Below are 15,734 nucleotides of genomic sequence, written 5' to 3'. Positions count from 1 at the left end.
GAGCATGGATTGAACTATGATCTATGAACTATCTTAGGCTTGATCACAATCTGATTACACCCTTGTTAAACTCTAGACATACACGTGTTGTGCGCAGATTTGCTGTTATTATCTATGATTATCTATGGTTATCTATTAAACTTGATTTCTCACCAACACGCAAGTGTTTGACGTTTATTTTAACACATGTTCAGGTTTACAGTAGCTGCTTTGAAGCTTGAGGACGCATAGGATGTTTACTTTTGTTTTGGACCTAGATTTAAAATGTAACAAGACAAGTTTATGTTATTTGAATATTATGCTTTATAATATATCGATTTATGTTGATTTATGTTCTTTATTTTCCCCGCTGCGCGTGCGCGATAAAATGTGTATTAATAAATATTGACACCAATAGTGTCGCGAGTAATGAAGCAATATGTGGCGCCCCGATGTATAATCCGCCTTCGGTCGGGGTGTTACATAAGTGAGTTGAAAAGAATAGTTATAATTCCCCTGATCTAAATAGTTCAGAATTTTAAGCAAAACACTTTTAAAATAAAAGATAAGATATGTCATGTCATCTCTCTTTTGGTTATATTATAGAGATCGAAAATTTACTAGCATTCTTCATTGTTGTTTTTGGATCCGCTTTTATCTTTCACCAACCGGAGTTTTCTCGATGCATCAAGTTTGAACTAAACATCCCTAACAATCCTCTCAAAGTTCCAAAGGTTGCTTGTTGGGAAATGCCCAAAACAATCACTTCCTCAAGTCCTCAACTCTAGTTCTTTCAAAAATGTTCAAGGTTTCTTGGCTTAGCTTGCACTATTCATCCATTAATTTTCTTGACTTACAGAATGTTTGAGACATCTTGAATAAGCTTATTTAATCTTTAGAACCTAAACCCACCGTGACTAATTGTGAACACAAATGAAAATGATTGTAATATTTTAGTTTACGCCCCCCCCCCCCCCCCACACACACCCCCCAAAAAAAAGTTTCAACAATCAACCACGAGTACTTCAAGGTACGGTCTACAACAACAAGAAGGCCCTTGCTGGTTGTTGAGAATGATCTCTTTGCTTAATACCATCATAGTTGTTATATAACTAAAAAGATTAGAGAAACCGTTTTTTATATGCATGCTACATAATTTACAAAACGGCAGGTCTTTTTAGGCCTTATAGCTAACAATTCAGTTCACCAGACTGACAATTTAGTTATACGTATACTCCACACAATTTTGATTTTTTCTGAATTTGGCCAAGTCAATACTTTCTTGCACAAGTACTACATAACTTTATTATCTCCTAGCTGGCCGGCTCCGAAAAAGCAAAAAAAGTTCTGAGCCAAAGGGGGGGAAATTTTGGGCCTTAAGTAAAATGAGTATTTTGTTGAGTTTAAACAATTTAATTTTTATATGGGTTTACTTGGTTATAATTTGAGTTGTGTAAAAACTTTTGTATTAAATAGGATTAAACATGTCTCAAAGACCATAACCCATAATCTTTTGGTTGGGAGTAATAATCTTTTTCCACTAGACCAAGTTAGTGGTTATGTAATTGAATTTAAACATTTGATATACATATTGTATTTAATAAAAAAAATCGGGTCTAGCAGGGTGTCGGGCCTGTAGCCGTCAACCACCCTGCCACCCCTAAGAGCCGGCCCTGTCTCCTAGACTTCCAAAAATTCCCATCATGCCAAATTCTTAATTCCCGGTCATTTGTGAATATTCCCATCTAACATGACTGACAAAGTGAGTTATTCAAAGTCTACTACAAAATCTTTGACTTTAAAGAGTTAAGTGTCATTTTAGTACACGTGGTTTGGTCAACTACGCAACTTTAGTACATATTTTTTATTTTGTATAAATAGCTATCTCAGTTTCAAAGAACTTGAATTTTTAATACTTTTTTTAATCCTGTCTATTTTTTTCCGTTAAATCAGGGATAATTTAATAACTACGTTTATATCTTATAGACCCTAATTCCTCAAATCATAACATCAATTCAAACCCTAAATTCTCAAACCATTTCTCCTTCATCAACCAACCTAAAAAATTTTGAAGTTACGAATGTTCAATTATAAAAAGCAACGGCTAAAATTATTTTCACCTACTCCAACCCTAAATCCTTTAACCCGTCTCAACGGTCATGTGAACCACACACGTGGAATAGTTTGTTTAAATTAATCTCCCACTTTCATTATTATTAATGTTGATTTAAATAGCTAAAAAAATAATATACTCTCTGTCACTTGAGACTCCAAGTTGTATATATTAGCCCATATTCATTTATCTAAAAATCCGGGCCGATCCAGCTTTTCACAGCCGCAAGAAATAAAGTCAATACGACACCGTTGTGACGAATATAAACACTAGTGATGCGTATAAATCTTGATGTCCAGCTCGCATTAAAAAAACCAACCAGCCGACACAACCTTGAGATCTCACCAAACCTATCCAATCGTCCGGTCTGTTTACGGAGAATCTAAGGAAGAGCCGTATACCGTGTTTGTGCGTGAAACTAACTATCCTTAATCTCATCAATACTGTTTCTTTGTTGGATGTGTTCGTTAGATTCACGCACAAACTCGTTATATGTCTCTTTTCCTTTGCAATCCATCAATCATGCATATCAATCAAGAATATACATATACCGCCGCTGGAATCTTTATATCTATCTGGTTTGTTTGTTCTTTTTAAGGTTGTCAAGAATCTTTGGTTTTATTCATGTGGTTGTTTATTTGCAATTTTAGATTTGATTTGTTATTTTGGGATTTGTAATTGATTTGGGTTTTTGTTGTTGGGTTGTTTATGAATTGAATTTTGGGGGGTCAAATTGGTCTTTGATTGAATAACATGAAGAAGATATTGAATTAGGGGTTTGACTCGTACTCGGCTTAATCGGGTAGTATTCGGGAATTACTGGTTGAGTACAATCATTAGGAGTAACTAGGGATTACACGACGAGGACGCTGCTAGGGATTACACAATGAGTACTCGGCGTCTATGAGCGATTTTTGGTAATTATAATATTTTTTTGCAGGGTGAGGACTTGATTACTTGGAAGTCAAGTAACCTTAATGGAGATTGGAGCCTAGGAGGAAGTTGAGAAAATGAAAATACACATTGTTGACCTTTTTTTTTTATTTTTTTTATTTTTTTAGGTTTGTTAGGGTCAGGTCACATGATGTTTGAATAGTACTCACATTACTGATTACCCAATGGTCTGGTGGATAATAATTGATGTTGGAGTCAGGTCACATGATGTCTAATTGCACTCTGACTGATAGACTAGATTGTTGTTGCCCGTACAAAACTGTGTTTGATGTTTCAAAACGGCTCCCAAGTTTAGTAATGAGGATCTTTATAACAACATAGAACATACTAATGAGAAAGGATTATGATAAATGCTAAAAAAAAACACAAAAGACAAGTACCAACTAATTTATTTTATTTTTTAAGATATAATTTTAAAGCATCATTGTTATTAAACAAAAAAGCATATCCTCCTCCAAATATGCTCATCCAAGATGCTCTTAAAGGACTAAGGGGCTGCTTGGTTCATTCAGATCTGAATGAGCCTCTGTCCCATTCAGCAACAACAGTAAGTCTGAATGATTCAGACCTAATTTTAACCATTCAGATGTTTTTCTGTTTGGAACCAAACAGTCTAAAGTCTGAATGAATCAGATGTTTACATCTGAATGGTTTCATTCAGATGTAAACAAACAGCCCCTAAGTTTTAAATATGTGTTAGTTAAAACTCTTAAGACTCCAGATATCATTATTGAGGAAACGGTAACGATTTCAAGATTGGAAGTGAAGCTAAAATGGTTAACACAAATAGATTACACTCAAGAAATATATTTACAAGCTATATACTTGATCTATATTACGATGAAGACTATCAATAACCCAATTTAAAAAAACCAATAAGTAACTTAGATGAGTTTTACTTCGGAATCAATAATAAACATTTTAACACTTTTACTACTTATTATAAAGATTTACTTAAATTATATATATGTAGAATTTAAATATGGACATGTACTTTTTAAAATATACAGCGTTCATAGGTTTTTTTTCCGTCTAAATGCGTATGTATCAATTAGGGATGAGATCAGTACCGTATCTATACTAAAAGAAACGATACCAAATTTTAAGAAAAGTGGGTACTGAATATCGTATCGAATGGATTGGTACGGTACCGGTATCGGTACCAGTTACAAAATGTCTATCTATGGGAGTTTGGTACCATACCGGTACCGATCCTTATTTTCTAAAAAACTGGGTACCAGTACTAGTACCGAAAATGCTCGGTTCAGTATTGGTACCGGTATATCACCGGTGTCATAGGAAAAAGTTCAGTAAATACCGCTACCAAACTGCACCTTTACTGGCACTGCCTTGATCCCGAAACATCATATAGTTGGTACTAAATCAGTACCGATGGTACCTGTTTCGGTACCGGTATCTGATACAATTTTCTCATCCCTATGTCCATCTCTATATGGTATGTGTACCATTATTCCATATACCATGTCAAATCTATCAGTACGTGTCACAGCCTCCGACCCCTATACCCTGGGAGGGAAGCCGTGAACATTGAGTGGTGGTATCGGTGTTTATTAAATTATTTTGCAGCGGAATATTTCATCAGAACCGTAGTTAGGAAAAATGATCAGAGTTATAAAAACACCATAATTATTATTATGATAAACCGGGAATTTAATCCCTTTTGATACAAACATAATTTTATAGGGTTAAACCCTAATTTACAAAACACGTTTATTTGTTCTGGTGACAAGCCACTTATTTAAGCTAGAAGCTCGCAGACATCATTCCTTTATCTCTAACAAGTCACCTGAAACATGTTTAAAATATTTGATCAGCAAGAAATACTGGTGAGTACATTCATTTGTAAATGACACATTTTACATTTACAGCATTAAGATGTTTTTACATCTGTCTGCTTACAGATTACCGAAAGGTACTTGTCACTCGACCGTATCTATGACTGTGGTCATATTACTTATTGGCTAACACTTGTCCAATAAGTAACGTGTAATATCCCAGTAGGCAAACCTTGTATATAAAACCCCACAATAGTAACTATCCCGTAAGTCTACAGAGACTTAATTACTGTAATGTATTTAAAATACTTTAAAAATATATTTTAAAAACATTTAGACCATCTGCCATGAGTTTTATAGGTTTTGAAATCATCATGACAGTGTCGGAAAAACAGTTGGCTCACGCAAATGTGAGTGGTACAAAAGCTTGAATGTCTCACCTTGCAAGTTTACAATCAAAGAAAACGCCTCTTGGTATTAAGCACCTAGGATAAACACAATGTAGTATATCTAGATTTGTATAAAACCAATAATCATAACGATAATCACGAGAGTAGAACTTTACACGATGGCACAATGTCTTACCTTAATAGGCAGAGCTTTCGGATTTGTGTATATTTCTTTCGATCGGATAGGATATCGTTACGACTCGGGTATTATACTCTTAATATGTATGTGTGTGAGAATTCAGAGAGAACAAAGCTTTTGGTGCAAAGAATGAACGTCCTGTTCTCAACAGTCAGCCCTAGACCTACTAGGTGGCACACCACGTGGCAGGTTACGTGTCTCGTCCGCGTAGCTACCACGTCGCGATACGCGATGGATTACTTGGATGGTTCATCGCGTATCGCTACGCCACATAGTTTCTGGATAAGGTTACATATCATCACGCTACGCGATGAGGCTAATCTAAACCCTCACGGCGATGCGAGCGTGCGAAGTGCAAAGTGCACCATCGCACTTCGCCCGTGCGCGGTCGGGTCACCCTCCGCTAGGACCACTAGGTGTGATATGTCTTATAAGAACATTAACATATGAGTTTTCTTTCTTATAAAGAGCTCACTAGTTTTGTAATTTAGCGATGTGGGACAAGGACTTACAATCCTATTTATATCATGGTGGAATTCTCACCTTTTCTTTCCTCCACCAATGTGGGATGAAATTTTCTTTCTTTTGATCCTTTATTTTTATGGTGTGTTATAGTACGACACTAGTTTGGTAGGATACATAATACTCTACCGGTGCTTAGTACCAAATGTTCATCATTAATATCGATACACTATCTGTAAACATGCATGTTGCATTTTATACTTTCAAAATTCATAAGAAGTAAGATAAAATTCAATACAACCCAAGAAAATTAAACCTTAGTTATCATTTTAATTAAAACATTATGCACATAAACCTTTCTTTCTTCTTTCTTTCTTCAGTTTTCGCCATGCCTGAAGTCATCATACTCATGTCCTGAAAGAAACACTTACACCATGGATATGGCTTTTTGTTCAACACCCAATTACCAACTACATCACTGCCAACAGTCAAAAGTTTCTAACTTTCACTTGAAAACCCTTAATCTTAATTTTACTCGCTCGGTTTCTCTTTTTACCGCCAAAAAAACAAGGGTTGTTTCACATCTTGATGCTGCTAAGGTTAATGGGTCTTTTTCACCTGACCCTGATAACATTTTTCTTGACCGGGTATTTATTATCTTTTAACCCTTTTCCTTATGTTTAATTTTGCTGTGCATTTATGTGTTGGTTAAATTGTAATATTCAAAGTTGTGATTTTTTTTGCAAATTTTGGGGTTTGAAGGGCTTGAAAAAATGTAATTAGTTTGTGGTTATGGATGTTTTAATGAAATATAGAGTAAGTTCATGTAGCTTTTATTAAATGCCATGAGAATTTTGGTGAAAGTCTTTATTGTAAGTTTAGTTCAGGATCATTTGATTGAAGTTAGTGATGGTGGCTTAGTTTTTAAATGCTTCTTGAAATCTGAGTGTGTTGGCTCTAAATCAGTTGGAATTATTTTCACCAAAAAAGTTATAACTAAATATCCTCTACCGATGTCGATGTGAATTTCTGAAAAACAATTTTTTAAGTGGAGGGAATGATATTCTTGAAAAAAAATCAACATGTTTTAGCTAAATTTTTGTTTATATGGTAGCATAACCTAATTTAGGTGTGCTCAAAGTTGGCCTTAGGTAACAACACGTTTATCGTATAATCTGGCTTTATTTGGCATATTATGGATAATTGGATAGCAGGAAGGGTTAGACATATTTTCTATGTTGCGTTCAAAAGCTAGATAATATGAGTTCAGGTTGGAAATTAATGACTAATAAGCAACTAAAGCACGTCGTGTCTTACTCTTACAAGACCTGTTCCTCGTTAAAACTCTACTGTGCTTTACTCTTCTGATTTTAGTTACAAAATTATCGTGTTGCCATTACAGCAAAAAGCATTGGAAGCTGCAATGAATGATATTAACAACTCATTTGGTAAAGGAAGTGTGACAAGGCTTGGAAGTCTTGGTGGCGCTCTTGTGTAAGTTCCATTTTTATTATAATTTCACAAACATATGGTTCCATTTTTTTTAAAATGACTAGAATCAGAGATAGCAAAGTTCTTGTGCTTTTAAGAAGTTTAAAATCTTTTAAAACAAAATAAGAACACTTTACACTCTAGTTACACTTATTTTATAACTTTATGAACCAATTTTTCTTGTTGCAGAGAAACGTTTCCAAGTGGATGCTTGTCTTTAGATCTTGCAATAGGTGGCGGCCTGCCTAAAGGAAGAATTGTAGAGGTATTAACTTTCGTTTCTGCTTATGCACTTTTTATTTAATAATTCATGATATTTACAGGTGGCATTTTTAGCACATATATTTGGGAAATAGTTGATTCTGGTGATGTTATATTCTCTAAGGAGGCAAATGTTAAAAAGTTTAGTCTAATACAAAACGGGTCAAAAGGGTTGAAACTTGAATATCAGTGTATATGAATACATACAACCTACTAAATTGCTTTATTCAAAGAATGTAGATTTTCTAGTTGGTTTTCCAACGATCACAAATAAGACACAAATTATAAAAAAAAAAAATGGACCAAAAGTGTTTCAGATTCATGCAACGGGCTGTAACGAGCCAAGCCGCTTGAGATCGGCTTGCTAAAAGCTTGAATTGAGCCGAGCTCGAGCTGAAAAGTAAGCTTGTTGAATAAACAGGCCTGATGTTCACTTATCAAACTCAAGTAGGCTCGCGAACTTAGACAAGCCTTTTTGTTTACATCATTTGTTTTTAATATATCAAATATATAGTTACATAATAATTGTTATTATATATAAGATTATCATAAAGATAACTAAATAATCCTTGTTATGTTATACATACAAATTATAACTACAAATGTTAATATAAAAATTAATAAATAAAGAAACTATTCCGAGCTCAAGTTCTAGAAATAAAGCTCGTTTTGAGCTCTAGAAATAAAACTCGAAACAAGCTGAGCTAGAGCTCTCGTAAGTTAAACGAGCCAAGTTTGATCTTAAATGTTAAGATCAAATTTTGTGTTTTAAGGCATTATTTATCTTAAGGATCTGACAATCTTAAATGTTTTTTTGTTACAGATTTATGGACCCGAAAGTAGTGGAAAGACACCTTAGCACTGCACGCCATTGCAGAAGTGCAGGTTGACTTTGACTATCTTAAATTGTTCTTTATTGCAATTAGATATTAAATTATTTTTATAACCAATCATGCAGAAGTTGGGAGGCAATGCAATGCTTATTGATGCAGAGCATGCATTCGATCCATCATATTCCAAAGCATTAGGAGTTGATGTGGAAAATTTGATCATTTGCCAACCGGATAATGGAGAAATGGCACTTGAGAGTACTAATTATTATTTTTTCTCTTCTGTAATTGCTTCATAACAAAATCATGTTTTATATATATATTTTTTACTTATATCAAGATTGTGAGATGTATTAATATAAATATTATTTTTTTTAATTCAGTTGCAGACCGTACGTGTAGATCTGGTGCGGTTGATCTTATTTGCATTGACTCGGTTTCCGCTCTTACACCACGCGCTGAAATTGAAGTAAGTTATGTGAAATTGAAAAAGGGGAGGGGGGGGGGGGGGGTTGTAATGGGACAAGGGTGTTTTCGTCGTTTTAATATTCAAGGGTATTTTGAAAATTTTGAAAAGTTGCATGTTTGGGGGTTGTGGTTTGTAATATTCAAGGGTATTTTGGTCATTTTATCTAGACCTAACAGAAGTTAGGGCTAATACACAAATCTATTACAAAATTAAAACCACGGACCCTAAATGTGCATCTTTTCAAAGTTAGTACTCAAACCTATACTTTACCAAAAAATATTCATGTAATTAACTCTAATTTATGTATTAAATATGATTACCAAACTATATTTTTAAAATAATTATTTTTTTGTGTACAACTCATTTGAGATACGATATTGAGTAAGTTAATCTATTATCTAGGTCGAAATTGCCATATCTCTTTCGCAGTTCTATTATCTTATAAACAGATTTTCTAAGTTTTTATCATTATTTAGTTTAGGTCTGTAAGCGAACTATACATCTGGTGAACCGTTTGGCAAGAAGTTCGTTTATGTTGCACTTATTTAATAAACGAACGAACACAAACAAAAAGTCTTGTTCTTTTAGAGTTTTAGTTAAACAAACGAACATGAACCACATGTCTTGTTCGCTGTTTATGTTCGTGAACGTGTGTTTGTGTTGTTTACGCCGGTTGATATATTCATTTAAACATTTTCAGACCTGTTACAATTCAGTTTAGTATAATAACTTTTTAGGCTAAAGACATTGTTGTTCACATTTACTTTAATTGATTTTTGCTCAGTTATTCATCTTCTTAACGTACGAACATGGGGCACGCACAAGAAAAACAGTTCGTTTAATTATTTATGTTCGATTGTTTGGCTTAAGTTAAACAAACAGACACTGACATGTTCGTGTTCGTTTGGTTCATTTACACGCCTAATTTAATTTGTTATACAGGGAGAAATTGGAATGCAGCAAATGGGTTTGCAAGCGCGACTTATGAGTCAAGCGTTGCGTAAGATGTCGGGAAATGCGTCTAAGGCAGGATGTACTTTTATTTTTCTCAACCAAATTAGATACAAGGTTTCTACTTTTATTATTTTTAGTATTTATTGAAACAATAAACGCCGGTATTTTGTATGCTAATTGTTTAAATATTATTATGGCACGTTCTTTGCAAATGTATTTGTTTTTTGTGTTGAAATCAGATAGGAGTATATTATGGAAATCAGGAAGTTACAAGCGGAGGTATTGCTTTAAAGTTTTTCGCATCTGTTCGTCTTGAAATACGTCCTATTGGGAAGATTAAGTCTGTAAGCACATGAAATTCCAAAACTTTAATCTCTCTCTCTCATATGCATACACACACACACACACTCATTATGTATACATATATACACATACACACACATGTATAGTTTGGTTTAAAATTAATTTTTATGAGATGGATATTTATTGGTTGCGTGACAGGTCAAGGGTGACGAGGACATTGGACTTAAGGTTCGAGTGAGAGTTCAAAAGAGTAAGGTGCATAACTTTTATTTTTATAAATTTTTTAAATCCTGCAAAAAGGAAGTTTTTTTTTTTTTTTTTTTTTTTTTGTAAAAACAAATGTATTAATTTTTATTTTTCTGGAACTTTGTAATATTATATAGGTTTCTAGACCATACAAGCAAGCCGAATTCGAAATTATATTTGGAGAGGGTGCAAGCAAATTGGTTTGTTTTCCTACCATTTTCTGTTTTTATATTTAATATATATCTATATTATAGCTTGGTTTAGCTATAAATATGTAGGGATGTATATTGGATTGTGCTGAAATGATGGACATTGTTTTGAAGAAGGGCTCATGGTATAGCTATAAAGATCAAAGGTTTGAAATTTAATATTTAACTTTCTTTGGTGGTATTATTATTATTAATTTATTATTTATTTATGATTATGATTAAGGTTGGGGCAAGGAAGAGACAGCACTGCAGTATTTGAGAGAAAACCTTCCCCTTTGTGATGAAATAGAAAAGGTATATATATTATATATATATGACAACATAATTAATTTTTTGTTATATATTTAGAACTCATGATTTGATATATGTAGTTAATAGTTAAGTTTATAAATAAGACAAGTTTTTGTAACAAGAAAACATGTTTTATTATTCATTGCATTTTTTTTTCAAATGTAGCTTGTAAGGTCAGCAATGATGGATGGAAGTGGGCATGCAATTACTTCTTATGCACGGCACTCAACACCATTTCAAGAAGAGGATGAACTAGTTGAAGAATTGCAATGAAAAATATGTAGAAGGATTATTCTAATATTCGACTTTTGATTTCGGGATTATAAACCGAATTTGTTGTATTCTTTCGTTAAGGGGTTTTATATTTTGGTTTATGTCATGTCTTATCTGAGTCAATTTTAAGTAAAAAAAAGTAACATCTTACTTTGGGTTAATGTTAATGCAAAGCAGGCGATAAGACATTAACTAACCAAATTCAAAAAACAAGTGTAAATTTGTTTATTCTTTGCCAACCAATCAAGTTTGATCAAACTTTGTACCATTAACTTACTTGGGGCTAACCTTGAAGAGGGCTCTCTATTTTTGTGATGATGTAATGGTGTTTGGTTATTATAGTTGGGTGAGGTGGCAGGAAGTGGCGGCCACTACACCCTATCAAAATACTTGGTTTAAAGGCATGAGATAAAAAGTAGAGGTGCGTAAATTGGGTATTTCTAATACCCGGTTCCGGGTATGGAATCAGGTTCGGGTATAATCAGGTATTGACAATACTTTGGTCGAGTTCAGGTCCGTGTATTGAAAACACCATATATTCGGGTTCTTCCCGGGTATAGATTGGGTTTCTTTTAGGGGCTGCACTTTTTTGGGGTATTGTGGTATTTTTCAGGTAATTTCGAATATAGATCGGGTATTTATTTGAAATACCCAATCTTGGATATTGGAAAAACCCGGTTCTTGGTATGGAACTGGTTCTTGTTTTTGGGTATTACCGGGTACGAATCGGGTCCGGTTTTGGTACTGAAATGTATACCCTATCCGTATCCTACGGGTATGGTCGGGTACAGCCTTCGGGTAGTAAAAACTCGGGTATAATATAACCGGTTCCGGATTTTTTTTCAAGTTTTATTTCACCTTTTAGAAAAAGCGTGTAACATTTCAAAGACATGGATCTACCATATGGGCCCAGAATGTTAAGTCTTTTTAAATGGTCTAGTTGGATTTTGTTATTTGTCAAGGTTCTTTGAATCTGCTTAAGTTTCACACATGTTAGTTATCTAATATTCTAAATGTATGAATGGTTTATTCATAAGTAGGATACACATGCATGAAGAAAAGCCAGGGATATAGAATTGTTTGCAAGACTATCTGTTGAACTTAGCAAGATCACAATCAATACCACAATTCTAACACCATATGAACCCTACACGAAAATGATAATTGGTAGTCTAAGCAGGAAAAAAAGAATATGTTTTTCTTGTTCTTTAGTTATGGAAACTAATATGATATCGTTTATCGTAAACAAGCTACAATAACACATTAAATACATATAAAAGATGTAACCAATTAAATTTGAACTCTCCTTCAATAACTCGATGATTAAAATCAAAAGCTTGAAGTTTCGAATGACTTAGAGAAACCTCAACGGTGTTCTTTAAATAAACGGAAAACTCAAAGGCTAACTAAACAATACACCATAGATTTCATCTCATATGTAATTATTTACGTCCATACTTAGTAATTAAACATATTTTTTCAACTAGTTTTTCTAGCATATAACTGATATAATAAACAAATCTTGCTTTGAGGCAATATGTCTAACTTGTTTATAAATGTGGCGTGTTTAGTTTATACCATACATGTCAACCTAACCAACCATAACTTATTTAAGTTTCAGGATTAATGGCTGAATGACAAAAACAACGTCTCTTAAATATTAAGGAGTCATATTCACGTTACATGATTTAATTAATTTAAGTGATTCCGACTTGTAACTAATGTATATAACTCAAACAAATATATATAAATAACGTTTGGGCTTATTCATTTCAACTCAATGACATGATCACCTCCTCTTCGGCATCATCTGTTCTAGACACCCAAAAGCTTTTGTCTTTTTATATTTTAATAATAACAGTATTAATGATAGCAAATAATTATGTCAACTGTCACTAGCTAATTAGATGCTATGTACAAACTTTCAAATTAATAATTAGCTTAGGCTGAGGGGTGTGGGGGGGCGCGAGAGGGGGCGCGAGTGGGGGCGCCATCCAATAATATTGTGACGTGTGGCAGAGAGAGAAGCTTGATAAGATGGGTGTTGGTAGTGGTGATAGCGCCCCGGGGCATGGTGTGGAGGGGCGCGAGAGGGGGCGCGAGCGGTTTATTTTTTTATTTTTTTATAAATGTATTAAAAAAACGTATTATTAAAAAAACAATAAATTATTTAAAAAAACACACATTTTTTTGAAAATTCATAATAAAAAAAACATACTAAAAATTAAACAAACAATAATATTTAATAATAACACTAATCTAATACAAGATCATCTGGTCTCCTCGCCCACAAATGTTCAACCAACTCATGTCGAAGCTCCCCGTGTATCTCACGGCTCTTGATATTTGCTATGTTATGAAGTTTTTGTTGATCACTGATTGTGGACGGTTGTGGCGGAATGTCACCTTGGTAGTTTTGGCATATAGCTTTGCCCTCGTCTTCTAACGTCATGTTGTGTAGGATAAGACACGTGTAGACGACGTCCATTATCCTCTCCCGAGTCCAATAACGTATCGGGTTCGCCAGAACATAATATTGTTTTTTTATAGCTCCAAAAGCTCTTTCGATATCTTTTCTAGCAGACTCTTGCTTCTTCGTAAAATACTTCCGTTTGTCGGCGATTGGATCTGTAAAAGCTTGAACTAACACAGCCCATTCGTTGTAAATACCATCGACCAGATAGTACCCGTACTTGAAGAGTTCTCCATTTGCAACAAAAGATTGAGGTGGTTCAACCCCGTCGATAAGGTCGTTGATCAAATGTGACTGATCGATAACATTAAGGTCGTTATTTGACCCAGCAACACCAAAAAAAGCATGCCAGAACCAAAGATCCTGTGACACCGCCGCCTCAAGTATGAGGGTCGGCCCTTCATGATCACCACGGTGGAACTGACCTCGCCAGGCCGTTGGACACATAGCCCATCCAACATGCGTACAATCGATGCTACCTAGCATCCCAGGAAAACCATGTTTTTCTGCGTGCACCTCATATATGCGTTGGATGTCATACGTTGTAGGTTTACGCAGATATCTCCGAGCGTAAGTCGATATGACTCCTACGTACAATATATATTAGAAAATGTAATAAATATTTAGTAAAAAGTAAAATTAATGTTTTTTACCTTGGCAGAAAAAATGAAGGGATTCACGTGCAACCCTTTTCGACATCTGTAAATACTCATCCAAAGCGTCCGACGAGATGCCGTACGCTAATTGACGGATAGCAGCCGTGCATTTTTGAAGAGGTGTAAAACCGGGAAGACCCCTAGCATCCTCCCTTTGTTGAAAAAAGGGATACCGTGCCTCTAAATCACTCGCTATACGCGTGAACAATTGCCTGCTCATTCGAAAACGAGTTCGAAAATCCGACTCCGCGTATACCGGTTGAGGGCTAAAATAATGCCTCATCAAAGTTTCGTTAGCACCCGATCGATCACGATCACGAGGTGGTGCTCTAACCCTCGGGAGTCGGGGTTGATGGGCTTGATTTTGCAAGAGATTGACCACGGCTGCGGTCAAAACTCCCCCTACTTGAAGAAGCAAATCATCCTCTTCTGAGGAGTCGGAATCAGACGAGTACGACGACATTATTTTTAAAGGTTTCGAAGATAGGGTGATTTTGGGTTTTGTGTGTGGTATGTGATATTGGTTTTGGTTGTAGTATGTGAGAATGGTTGGAGTTTGATATGTGAGAATGGTTGGTGTTTGATATGTATTGTGATATATATAGATGATTTTATTAAAAAAAAAAATATTTTTTATTAATTATTTAAGCCTCCCAACGGCTCTTTCCTTTTCCCACAGCCCATAACGAGCGCTACCTCCCTTGCGCCTGCCTCGTTTTCCGCTCTCGCGCCCCTCTCGCGCCCCACTCGCGCCCCGGTGGTGTGGCTCTCGCGCCCCGGGGCGCTATCGAACGCCTTCTCGCGCCCCTCCTAGCGCTCCGCACCCCTCGGCCTTATAAAATATTAAGGGTCATATGTGGCCACCCGTATATTTTAAACATGAAGATCACGAGTGCACTGTTTAGTTAAAGGAAGAAGAGACGGAGTATATTTTTAAACGCCAATATTCTTGTTTCGTATAACCCACCTTTATAACTATAATATATACTCAAATTTAAATATCGACTGAAAAACAAATATTACAACTTATTATTCAAACAAAGCTTCATGTTGAATTCCAACATTCTGAGTTGATTACCAATCTCAATTCATATACACACACATGTATATACAGTATATAGTTTTTAAATAAAAGAATCGAGTCGAATCTTCGATAATCACTCAAGCGTACTCAAATGCATAATGTGCTTAGTCGCTTAATAAACTTTTGGACATTTTATACATTGAATATATACTTGTTTATATATAATTTAGTTACCTTCTATTGAAAATTATGATTTATGGAATACAATATAACCTCTATAATTAATTTAATAGTTGACAAATTAATAACCTCGATAAAATTAATAATTATCCGGTCCCAACTTAAGATTAGTACAAACTTAG

The 15,734-nt window shown here is 34.8% G+C and overlaps 1 pseudogene across 1 annotated transcript; it reads left to right on the top strand.

Moving 5' to 3' along the window:
• Positions 1 to 6,266: 6,266 nt before the first annotated feature.
• LOC143554328 (DNA repair protein recA homolog 1, chloroplastic-like) lies at positions 6,267 to 11,316 on the top strand (annotated as a pseudogene). The gene is made up of 13 exons (XR_013138992.1): positions 6,267 to 6,539; positions 7,295 to 7,386; positions 7,573 to 7,648; positions 8,468 to 8,529; positions 8,603 to 8,732; positions 8,858 to 8,943; positions 9,886 to 10,011; positions 10,137 to 10,241; positions 10,399 to 10,455; positions 10,584 to 10,646; positions 10,725 to 10,801; positions 10,879 to 10,949; positions 11,112 to 11,316. The product of XR_013138992.1 is annotated as a DNA repair protein recA homolog 1, chloroplastic-like (transcript).
• Positions 11,317 to 15,734: the final 4,418 nt, after the last annotated feature.

The sequence above is a fragment of the Bidens hawaiensis genome, unplaced genomic scaffold (genome assembly GCF_021521415.1).
Source record: "Bidens hawaiensis isolate Kalapana, Puna unplaced genomic scaffold, B.hawaiensis_p1.1 tig00017589_1, whole genome shotgun sequence".
In the NCBI taxonomy this organism is placed as follows: Eukaryota; Viridiplantae; Streptophyta; class Magnoliopsida; order Asterales; family Asteraceae; genus Bidens; species Bidens hawaiensis.
Note: the sequence above shows the minus strand (reverse complement) of the source record. Positions and strands in the feature narration are given on the sequence as shown.